The following is a 12,500-nucleotide window of genomic DNA, read 5'->3' on the forward strand; positions in this document are numbered from 1 at the left end:
AGAGGGACTTTGAGTGTTCGGGGGCGGGGTAGCTCAGCCGGATTTGCCCCGGCGGTTCTGCGGACGGTGTTGACTTCGAGGGCGGACCGGCCCCCGTGTTCAGTCCGAATATCGTGCATTGTTAACGGCGGGAAGTGTTCCAAAAGGGAATGGGATTGAATGTGACTGCTGAAGCCGACTTTGAGACCTGTAACGCGGGTAGCTCGGCAGGATTTGACCCGGCGGTTCTGCCGAAGGTCTCACCTTCGAGGGGGGAGCGTCCCGCGTGTTCAGGCCGAATATCGTGCATTGTTAACGGCGGGAAGTGTTCCAAAAGGGAATGGGATTGAATGTGACTGCTGAAGCCGACATTGAGACCTCTAACGCGGGTAGCTCGGCCGGATTTGACCCGGCGGTTCTGGCGACGGTCTCGCCTTCGAGGGGGGAGCGTCCCGCGTGTTCAGGCCGAATTTTGTGCATTTCCATCGGCGGGAAGAGGTCCAAACGGGAATGGGATTGAATGTGACTGCTGAAGCCGACATTGAGACCTCTAACGCGGGTAGCTCGGCCGGATTTGACCCGGCGGTTCTGCCGAAGGTCTCACCTTCGAGGGGGGAGCGCCCACCGTGTACAGGCCGATTTTCATGCATTTCCAACCGTGGGAAGGGGTCCGAAAGGGGATGGGGGTGAACGTGACTGCTCAACCCGACTTTGAGACCTGTAACGCGGGTAGCTCAGCCGGATTTGACCCGGCGGTTCTGGCGACGGTCTCGCCTTCGAGGGGGGAGCGCCCCGCGTGTTCAGGCCGAATTTTGTGCATTTCCATCGGCGGGAAGAGGTCCAAACGGGAATGGGATTGAATGTGACTGCTGAAGCCGACATTGAGACCTCTAACGCGGGTAGCTCGGCAGGATTTGACCCGGCGGTTCTGCCGAAGGTCTCACCTTCGAGGGGGGAGCGCCCACCGTGTACAGGCCGATTTTCATGCATTTCCAACCGTGGGAAGGGGGCCGAAAGGGGATGGGGGTGAATGTGACTGCTCAACCCGACTTTGAGGCATCTAACCCGGGTAGCTCAGCCGGGTTTGACCCGGCGGTTCTGCCGACGGCCTCGCCTTCGAGGGGGGAGCGTCCCCCGTGTACAGGCCGATTTTCATGCATTTCGAACCGTGGGAAGTGGCCCAAAAGGGGATGGGAGTGAATGTGACTGCTCAACCCGACTTTGGCGCTTCCGAGCCGGGTAGCTCAGCCGGGTTTGACCCGGCGGTTCTGCCGACGGTCTCGTCTTCGAGGCGGGTGCCTCCCCCGTGTACAGGCCGATTTTCATGCATTTCGTACCGTGGGAAGTGGTCCAAAAGGGAATGGGGGTGGACGTGACTGCTCATACCGACATCGAGACTTGTAAGCCGTGTAGCTCGGCCGGGTTTGATCCGGCGGGTCTGCCGACGGTCTCGTCTTCGAGAGGGGGGCCTCCCCCGTGTACAGGCCGATTTTCGTGCATTTCCAACGGTGGGAAGAGGTTCATAAGGGGATGGGGGTGAATGTGACTGCTCAACCCGACTCTGAGGCTTCTAACCCGGGTAGCTCGGCCGGGTTTGACCCGGCGGTTCTGCCGTCGGTCTCGCCTTCGAGAGGGGCGCCTCCCCCGTGTACAGGCCGATTTTCGTGCATTTCCAACGGTGGGAAGAGGTTCAAAAGGGGATGGGGGTGAATGTGACTGCTCAACCCGACTCTGAGGCTTCTAACCCGGGTAGCCCGGCCGGGTTTGACCCGGCGGTTCTGCCGTCGGTCTCGCCTTCGAGGGCGGAGCCTCCCCCGTGTACAGGCCGATTTTCGTGCATTTCAAACCGTGGGAAGCGGTCCAAAAGGGGATGGGAGTGAATGTGACTGCTCATACCGACCTTGGCGCTTCCGACCCGGGTAGCTCAGCCGGGTTTGACCCGGCGGTTCTGCCGACGGTCTCGCCTTCGAGGGGGGAGCGTCCCCCGTGTTCAGGCCGAATTTTGTGCATTTCGAACCGTGGGAAGTTGCCCAAAAGTCGATGGGAGTGAATGTGACTGCTCAACCCGACTTTGGCGCTTCCGAGCCGGGTAGCTCAGCCGGGTTTGACCCGGCGGTTCTGCCGACGGTCTCGTCTTCGAGGCGGGTGCCTCCCCCGTGTACAGGCCGATTTTCATGCATTTCGTACCGTGGGAAGTGGTCCAAAAGGGAATAGGGGTGGACGTGACTGCTCATACCGACATTGAGACTTGTAAGCCGTGTAGCTCGGCCGGGTTTGATCCGGCGGGTCTGCCGACGGTCTCGTCTTCGAGGCGGGTGCCTCCCCCGTGTACAGGCCGATTTTCGTGCATTTCGAACCGTGGGAAGTGGTCCAAAAGGGGATGGGGGTGGACGTGACTGCTCAACCCGACTTTGAGGCTTCTAACCCGGGTAGCTCGGCCGGGTTTGACCCGTCGATTCTGCCGATGGTCTCGTTTTGGAGGGGGGAGCCTCCCCCGTGTTCAGTACGATTTTCGTGCATTTCGAACCGTGGGAAGTGGCCCAAAAGGGGATGGGAGTGAATGTGACTGCTCATACCGACTTTGGCGCTTCCGAGCCTGGTAGCTCAGCCGGGTTTGATCCGGCGGTTCTGCCGACGGTCTCGTCTTCGAGGCGGCTCCCTCCCCCGTGTACAGGCCGATGTTCATGCATTTGCAACGGTGGGAAGTTGCCCAAAAGGGGATGGGAGTGAATGTGACTGCTCAACCCGACTTTGGCGCTTCCGAGCCTGGTAGCTCAGCCGGGTTTGAACCGGCGGTTCTGCCGACGGTCTCGTCTTCGAGGCGGCTCCCTCCCCCGTGTACAGGCCGATTTTCGTGCATTTCGAACCGTGGGAAGTGGTCCAAAAGGGAATGGGGGTGGACGTGACTGCTCAACCCGACTCTGAGGCTTCTAACCCGGGTAGCTCGGCCGGGTTTGATCCGGCGGTTCTGCCGACGGTCTCGTCTTCGAGGCCGGTGCCTCCCCCGTGTACAGGCCGATTTTCGTGCATTTCCAACGGTGGGAAGTGGTCCAAAAGGGAATGGGGGTGGACGTGTCTGCTCATACCGACTTTGAGACTTGTAAGCCGGGTAGCTCAGCCGGGTTTGTTCCGGCGGTTCTGCCGACGGTCTCGTCATCGAGGGGGGAGCCTCCCCCGTGTCCAGGCCGATTTTCATGCATTTCCAACCGTGGGAAGTGGTCCAAAAGGGAATGGGGGTGAATGTGACTGCTCATACCGACTTTGAGACTTTTAAGCCGGGTAGCTCAGCCGGGTTTGACCCGGCGGTTCTGCCGACGGTCTCGCCTTCGAGGGGGGAGCGCCCACCGTGTACAGGCCGATTTTCATGCATTTCGAACCGTGGGAAGTTGCCCAAAAGTCGATGGGAGTGAATGTGACTGCTCAACCCGACTTTGAGACTTGTAAGCCGGGTAGCTCAGCCGGGTTTGACCCGGCGGTTCTGCCGACGGTCTCGTCTTCGAGGCGGGTGCCTCCCCCGTGTACAGGCCGATTTTCATGCATTTCGTACCGTGGGAAGCGGTCCAAAAGGGGATGGGAGTGAACGTGACTGCTCATACCGACTTTGGCGCTTCCGAGCCGGGTAGCTCAGCCGGGTTTGACCCGGCGGGTCTGCCGACGGTCTCGCCTTCGAGGGGGGAGCGTCCCCCGTGTTCAGGCCGAATCTTGTGCATTTCGAACCGTGGGAAGTTGCCCAAAAGTCGATGGGAGTGAATGTGACTGCTCAACCCGACTTTGAGACTTGTAAGCCGGGTAGCTCAGCCGGGTTTGACCCGGCGGTTCTGCCGACGGTCTCGTCTTCGAGGCCGGTGCCTCCCCCGTGTACAGGCCGATTTTCGTGCATTTCCAACGGTGGGAAGTGGTCCAAAAGGGAATGGGGGTGGACGTGTCTGCTCATACCGACTTTGAGACTTGTAAGCCGGGTAGCTCAGCCGGGTTTGTTCCGGCGGTTCTGCCGACGGTCTCGTCATCGAGGGGGGAGCCTCCCCCGTGTCCAGGCCGATTTTCATGCATTTCCAACCGTGGGAAGTGGTCCAAAAGGGGATGGGGGTGAATGTGACTGCTCATACCGACTTTGAGACTTTTAAGCCGGGTAGCTCGGCCGGGTTTGACCCGGCGGTTCTGCCGACGGTCTCGTCTTCGAGGCGGGTGCCTCCCCCGTGTACAGGCCGATTTTCGTGCATTTCGAACCGTGGGAAGTGGTCTAAAAGTCGATGGGAGTGAACGTGACTGCTCAACCCGACTTTGAGACTTGTAAGCCGGGTAGCTCAGCCAGGTTTGACCCTGCGGTTCTGCCGACGGTCTCGCCTTCGAGGGCGGACCCTCCCCCGTGTACAGGCCGGTTTTCGTGCATTTCGAACCGTGGGAAGTGATCCAAAAGGGAATGGGGGTGAACGTGACTGCCCAACCCGGCTTTGAGACTTGTAAGCCGGGTAGCTCAGCCGGGTTGGACCCGGCGGTTCTGCCGACGGTCTCGACTTCGAGGCGGGTGCCTCCCCCGTGTACAGGCCGATTTTCATGCATTTGCAACGGTGGGAAGTTGCCCAAAAGTCGATGGGAGTGAATGTGACTGCTCAACCCGACTTCGAGACTTGTAAGCCGGGTAGCTCAGCCGGGTTTGACCCGGCGGTTCTGCCGACGGTCTCGCCTTCGAGGGGGGAGCCTCCCCCGTGTACAGGCCGATTTTCGTGCATTTCCAACGGTGGGAACAGGTTCAAAAGGGGATGGGAGTGATTGTGACTGCTCAACCCGACTCTAGGGCTTCTAACCCGGGTAGCCCGGCCGGGTTTGACCCGGCGGTTCTGCCGACGGTCTCGTCTTCGAGGCGGGTGCCTCCCCCGTGTACAGGCCGATTTTCGTGCATTTCGAACCGTGGGAAGTGGTCCAAAAGGGAATGGGGGTGGACGTGTCTGCTCATACCGACTTTGAGACTTGTAAGCCGGGTAGCTCAGCCGGGTTTGTTCCGGCGGGTCTGCCGACGGTCTCGTCTTCGAGAGGGGGGCCTCCCCCGTGTACAGGCCGATTTTCGTGCATTTCCAACGGTGGGAACAGGTTCAAAAGGGGATGGGAGTGAATGTGACTGCTCAACCCGACTCTGAGGCTTCTAACCCGGGTAGCTCGGCCGGGTTTGACCCGGCGGTTCTGCCGTCGGTCTCGCCTTCGAGAGGGGGGCCTCCCCCGTGTACAGGCCGATTTCCGTGCATTTCCAACGGTGGGAAGAGGTTCAAAAGGGGATGGGGGTGAATGCGACTGCTCAACCCGACTCTGAGGCTTCTAACCCGGGTAGCCCGGCCGGGTTTGACCCGGCGGGTCTGCCGACGGTCTCGTCTTCGAGGCGGGTGCCTCCCCCGTATAGAGGCCGATTTTCATGCATTTCGAACCGTGGGAAGTGGTCCAAAAGGGAATGGGGGTGGACGTGTCTGCTCATACCGACTTTGAGACTTGTAAGCCGGGTAGCTCAGCCGGGTTTGTTCCGGCGGTTCTGCCGACGGTCTCGTCTTCGAGGCGGGTGCCTCCCCCGTGTACAGGCCGATTTTCGTGCATTTGCAACGGTGGGAAGTGGTCCAAAAGTCGATGGGAGTGAATGTGACTGCTCAACCCGACTCTGAGGCTTCTAACCCGGGTAGCTCGGCCGGGTTTGACCCGGCGGTTCTGCCGACGGTCTCGTCTTCGAGGCGGGTGCCTCCCCCGTGTACAGGCCGATTTTCGTGCATTTCGAACCGTGGGAAGTGGTCTAAAAGTCGATGGGAGTGAACGTGACTGCTCAACCCGACTTTGAGACTTGTAAGCCGGGTAGCTCAGCCAGGTTTGACCCGGCGGTTCTGCCGACGGTCTCGCCTTCGAGGGCGGACCCTCCCCCGTGTACAGGCCGGTTTTCGTGCATTTCGAACCGTGGGAAGTGATCCAAAAGGGAATGGGGGTGAACGTGACTGCCCAACCCGGCTTTGAGACTTGTAAGCCGGGTAGCTCAGCCGGGTTGGACCCGGCGGTTCTGCCGACGGTCTCGACTTCGAGGCGGGTGCCTCCCCCGTGTACAGGCCGATTTTCATGCATTTGCAACGGTGGGAAGTTGCCCAAAAGTCGATGGGAGTGAATGTGACTGCTCAACCCGACTTCGAGACTTGTAAGCCGGGTAGCTCAGCCGGGTTTGACCCGGCGGTTCTGCCGACGGTCTCGCCTTCGAGGGGGGAGCCCCCCCCGTGTACAGGCCGATTTTCGTGCATTTCCAACGGTGGGAACAGGTTCAAAAGGGGATGGGAGTGATTGTGACTGCTCAACCCGACTCTAGGGCTTCTAACCCGGGTAGCCCGGCCGGGTTTGACCCGGCGGTTCTGCCGACGGTCTCGTCTTCGAGGCGGGTGCCTCCCCCGTGTACAGGCCGATTTTCGTGCATTTCGAACCGTGGGAAGTGGTCCAAAAGGGAATGGGGGTGGACGTGTCTGCTCATACCGACTTTGAGACTTGTAAGCCGGGTAGCTCAGCCGGGTTTGATCCGGCGGTTCTGCCGACGGTCTCGCCTTCGAGGGGGGAGCCTCCCCCGTGTTCAGTCCGATTTCCATGCATTTCCAACCGTGGGAAGTTGCCCAAAAGGGGATGGGAGTGAATGTGACTGCTCAACCCGACTTTGGCGCTTCCGAGCCGGGTAGCTCAGCCGGGTTTGACCCGGCGGTTCTGCCGACGGTCTCGTCTTCGAGGCGGGTGCCTCCCCCGTGTACAGGCCGATTTTCATGCATTTGGAACCGTGGGAAGTGGTCCAAAAGGGAATGGGGGTGGACGTGACTGCTCATACCGACTTTGAGACTTGTAAGCCGGGTAGCTCAGCCGGGTTTGACCCGGCGGTTCTGCCGACGGTCTCGCCTTCGAGGGGGGAGCCTCCCCCGTGTTCAGTCCGATTTTCGTGCATTTCCCACGGTGGGAAATGGTATCTTTCATTACGGGGACAAGGGTCTGAAGCGGTGAAGTCAGTAACCGGCATAGTTAAGGAAAGGGTTCGAATTTTCTCAACAGTACGAAAAAAGTGAGCAGGGAAGCTAGAGAAGGTGTCAGTGAGTCCCAAACGAGTGAACCGCAAAACTTAGGGAAATGCCCGAAAGCGTTTTAAAGGGTGAAATCGGGAACGAGGAAATGATGGGAAAGTGCCTGAAAGTGCTAAATGAGTAAACAGAAAAACGAAGAAAAATGTTTGAAAAGAAGAAGTGAGTAACCAGGAAAACTTAGAAAAATGTTCAAAACGAAGAAATCAGTAACCAGGAAAACTTAGAAAAATGATCAAAAAGAAGAAATGAGTAACCAGGAAAACTTAGAAAAATGTTTAAAAAGAAGAAATCAGTAACCAGGAAAACTTAGGAAAATGTTTAAAAAGAAGAAATCAGTAACCAGAAAAACTGCGAAAAATGTTTAAAAAGAAGAAATGAGTAACCAGAAAAACTTAGAAAAATGTTTAAAAAGAAGAAATCAGTAACCAGGAAAACTTAGAAAAATGTTTAAAAAGAAGAAATCAGTAACCAGGAAAACTTAGAAAAATGTTTAAAAAGAAGAAATCAGTAACCAGGAAAACTTAGAAAAATGTTATAAAAGAAGAAGTGAGTAACCAGAAAAACTTAGAAAAATGTTTAAAAAGAAGAAATCAGTAACCAGAAAAACTGCGAAAAATGTTTAAAAAGAAGAAATCAGTAACCAGACAAACTGCGAAAAATGTTTAAAAAGAAGAAATCAGTAACCAGGAAAACTTAGAAAAATGTTTAAAAAGAAGAAGTCAGTAACCAGAAAAACTTAGAAAAATGTTTAAAAAGAAGAAATCAGTAACCAGAAAAACTTAGAAAAATGTTTAAAAAGAAGAAATCAGTAACCAGAAAAACTGCGAAAAATGTTTAAAAAGAAGAAATCAGTAACCAGGAAAACTTAGAAAAATGTTTAAAAAGAAGAAATCAGTAACCAGAAAAACTTAGAAAAATGTTTAAAAAGAAGAAGTGAGTAACCAGAAAAACTTAGAAAAATGTTTAAAAAGAAGAAATCAGTAACCAGAAAAACGGCGAAAAATGTTTAAAAAGAAGAAATCAGTAACCAGACAAACGGCGAAAAATGTTTAAAAAGAAGAAATCAGTAACCAGAAAAACTTAGAAAAATGTTTAAAAAGAAGAAATCAGTAACCAGAAAAACTTAGAAAAATGTTTCAAAAGAAGAAGTGAGTAACCAGAAAAACTTAGAAAAATGTTTAAAAAGAAGAAGTGAGTAACCAGAAAAACTTAGAAAAATGTTTAAAAAGAAGAAATCAGTAACCAGAAAAACTTAGAAAAATGTTTAAAAAGAAGAAATCAGTAACCAGAAAAACTGCGAAAAATGTTTAAAAAGAAGAAATCAGTAACCAGGAAAACTTAGAAAAATGTTTAAAAAGAAGAAATCAGTAACCAGAAAAACTGCGAAAAATGTTTAAAAAGAAGAAATGAGTAACCAGGAAAACTTAGAAAAATGTTTAAAAAGAAGAAATCAGTAACCAGAAAAACGGCGAAAAATGTTTAAAAAGAAGAAATCAGTAACCAGACAAACTGCGAAAAATGTTTAAAAAGAAGAAGTCAGTAACCAGAAAAACTTAGAAAAATGTTTAAAAAGAAGAAATGAGTAACCAGAAAAACTTAGAAAAATGTTTAAAAAGAAGAAATCAGTAACCAGAAAAACTTAGAAAAATGTTTAAAAAGAAGAAGTGAGTAACCAGGAAAACTTAGAAAAATGTTTAAAAAGAAGAAATGAGTAACCAGAAAAACTTAGAAAAATGTTTAAAAAGAAGAAATCAGTAACCAGAAAAACTTAGAAAAATGTTTAAAAAGAAGAAATGAGTAACCAGAAAAACTTAGAAAAATGTTTAAAAAGAAGAAATCAGTAACCAGAAAAACGGCGAAAAATGTTTAAAAAGAAGAAATCAGTAACCAGAAAAACGGCGAAAAATGTTTAAAAAGAAGAAGTGAGTAACCAGAAAAACTTAGAAAAATGTTTAAAAAGAAGAAATGAGTAACCAGAAAAACTTAGAAAAATGTTTAAAAAGAAGAAATCAGTAACCAGAAAAACTTAGAAAAATGTTTAAAAAGAAGAAATGAGTAACCAGAAAAACTTAGAAAAATGTTTAAAAAGAAGAAATCAGTAACCAGAAAAACGGCGAAAAATGTTTAAAAAGAAGAAATCAGTAACCAGAAAAACGGCGAAAAATGTTTAAAAAGAAGAAATCAGTAACCAGAAAAACTTAGAAAAATGTTTAAAAAGAAGAAATCAGTAACCAGGAAAACTTGGAAAAAAACACTTAGAAAAATTTTCAGCAAAGTGTGAAAAATATTCTAAGTGTCAGCGGAGGAAAATGCTGCAGCATCGGGAAAGATTCGCAAACTTACACCGAACATGTGCTCCGAAGTGCCGGAGGAATTGGGTGAATTGAGCCCGGCAAATGGCCAGCTGTCGTTTTGTGCCTGCAGCCCGAAAACTTTAACTTTGTCTGTCGCGGAAGTCCGGACCGAGAAAAATCCAAACGGTTTTGACCGGACCGAGTTCCAGACCGATGCAGTCAAATTTGGAATTCAGACCCATTCAGTGCCACTTGTAGTTTTTCCGCAGTGAGGTTGGCGGGGTACCCGGAGATATATGGGAACACGATTTTTAGAACAAAATGGCGGCGCGGGACCGTTCTGAAAGGCATCCGAAAAACGGTTCCACGGGCATAGCACTTTAATGACAGGTATGAGTGCATGCCGGAGAGCTCTTGGAAGTCGAATTTTTGACACTTTGTCAATTTTTTGACAGATTTGACAAACTCTTTCTGTCTGTTCTAAGAGTCAGTCAGAGACTTGTGCGGCGGTCTTTTGACACTATTGGAGGGCGGGCAAACCCCACGTTGACTCCGGCCGTCCCTCCACAGGCGCTCGTGTCCAAAATGAAGGCGAGAGACGCGAGTGGCCTGGTTCCCCTGGGTGTTGCCAGGAAGGCTGCGGGCTGACCCTTGCCTGAGCACTCCCTAAAGCCTCTTGTGATGAGAGCAGACCTCGCGCGCCGCACGACCGGCTCTGGGTGTCGTTGGGCCGCTATCTGTGAATAGTCTGGTCCTCCTCTGCCACCCGGCCAAGTGCGATGGCTCTGCCGCCCTGCGGTGCTCGTCACGCAGGTATGGGGCACACGATGCTCGTAACAGCAAATAAAGGCGGCTCGGGACCTGCAGGCGAAAGGGGTCCCGTGGTGCTTAGCACGTCGACTTCGGGTCTCGGTGCAAGCCGGAGAGCTCACGGAAGTCTAAAGTTTTCGGCACGTGGTCGAATCTTTTGAAAGGCTTACCCGGCTCTTTCCGTCCATTCTGAGAGTCAGTCAGAGGCCGGTGCGGCGGTCTATTGACGACCGGAGGCTCCCATGGGTGTTGCGATGAGGGTGGAGGGCACAGAACCTTGCCTTAGCACTCCCTAATAAAGCCTCTTGTGAAGAGAGCAGACCTCGCGCGCCGCACGACCGGCTCTGGGAGTCGTTGGGCCGCTATCTGTGAATAGTCTGGTCCTCCTCTGCCACCCGGCCAATCGCGATGGCTCTGCCGCCCTGCGGTGCTTATCACGCAGGTTTGGGGCACACGATACTCGTAACAGCAAATTAAAAATAAAGGCGGCTCGGGACCTGCAGGCGAAAGGGGTCCCGGTGCAAGCCGGAGAGCTCACGGAAGTCTAAAGTTTTCGGCACGTGGTCGAATCTTTTGAAAGGCTTACCCGGCTCTTTCCGTCCATTCTGAGAGTTAAGTCAGAGGCCTGTGCGGAGGTCTCTCGACGACATGAGGAGTTGGCTAACCCTGGGTGTTGCGATGAGGGTGGAGGCCGCAGAACCTTGCCTTAGCACTCCCTAAAGCCACTTGTGATGAGAGCAGACCTCGCGTGCCGCACCACCGGCTCTGGGAGTCGTTGGGCCGCTATCTGTGAATAGTCTGGTCCTCCTCTGCCACCCGGCCAAGCGCGATGGCTCTGCCGCCCTGCGGTGCTTATCACGCAGGTTTGGGGCACACGATACTCGTAACAGAAAATTAAAAATAAAGGCGGCTCGGGACCTGCAGGCGAAAGGGGTCCCGGTGCAAGCCGGAGAGCTCAGGGAAGTCTAAAGTTTTCGGCACGTGGTCGAATCTTTTGAAAGGCTTACCCGGCTCTTTCCGTCCATTCTGAGAGTTAAGTCAGAGGCCTGTGCGGAGGTCTCTCGACGACATGAGGGGTTGGCTAACCCTGGGTGTTGCGATGAGGGTGGAGGCTGCAGAACCTTGCCTTAGCACTCCCTAAAGCCACTTGTGATGAGAGCAGACCTCGCGTGCCGCACCACCGGCTCTGGGAGTCGTTGGGCCGCTATCTGTGAATAGTCTGGTCCTCCTCTGCCACCCGGCCAAGCGCGATGGCTCTGCCGCCCTGCGGTGCTCGTCACGCAGGTTTGGGGAACGCGATACTTGTAATAACAAATTGAAAAAAAAAGGCGGCTCGGGACCTGCAGGCGAAAGGGGTCCCGTGGTGCTTAGCACGTCGACTTCGGGTCTCGTTGCAAGCCGGAGAGCTCACGGAAGTCTAAAGTTTTCGGCACGTGGTCGAATCTTTTGAAAGGCTTACCCTGCTCTTTCCGTCCATTCTGAGAATAAGTCAGAGGCCGGTGCGGAGGTCTCTTGACAATCGGAGGGGGTGGCGTCCCTCCGCAGGCGCTCGTGTCTAAAATGAAGGCGAGACACGAGTGGCCTAGTTCCCCAGGGTGTTGCCAGAAAGGCTGCGGGCTGACCGTTGCCTTCGCACTCCCTAAAGCCTCTTGTGATGAGAGCAGACCTCGCGCGCCGCACCACCGGCTCTGGGAGTCGTTGGGCCGCTATCTGTGAATAGACTGGTCCTCCTCTGCCACCCGGCTAAGTGCGATGGCTCTGCCGCCCTGCGGTGCCCGTCACGCAGGTTTTTGTGAACACGGAGAGCTCACGGAAGTCTAAAGTTTTCGGCACGTGGTCGAAGCTTTTGACAGGCTTACAGAGCTCTTTCCGTCTAATCTGAGAGTCAGTCAGAGGCCGGTGCGGAGGTCTATTGACGACCGGAGGCTCCCCTGGGTGTTGCGATGAGGGTGGAGGGCACAGAACCTTGCCTTAGCACTCCCTAATAAAGCCTCTTGTGAAGAGAGCAGACCTCGCGCGCCGCACGACCGGCTCTGGGAGTCGTTGGGCCGCTATCTGTGAATAGTCTGGTCCTCCTCTGCCACCCGGCCAATCGCGATGGCTCTGCCGCCCTGCGGTGCCCGTCACGCAGGTTTTTGTGAACACGGAGAGCTCACGGAAGTCTAAAGTTTTCGGCACGTGGTCGAAGCTTTTGACAGGCTTACAGAGCTCTTTCCGTCTAATCTGAGAGTCAGTCAGAGGCCGGTGCGGCGGTCTATTGACGACCGGAGGCTCCCATGGGTGTTGCGATGAGGGTGGAGGGCACAGAACCTTGCCTTAGCACTCCCTAATAAAGCCTCTTGTG

The sequence above is a fragment of the Chiloscyllium punctatum genome, unplaced genomic scaffold (genome assembly GCF_047496795.1).
Source record: "Chiloscyllium punctatum isolate Juve2018m unplaced genomic scaffold, sChiPun1.3 scaffold_298, whole genome shotgun sequence".
Lineage (NCBI taxonomy): Eukaryota > Metazoa > Chordata > Chondrichthyes > Orectolobiformes > Hemiscylliidae > Chiloscyllium > Chiloscyllium punctatum.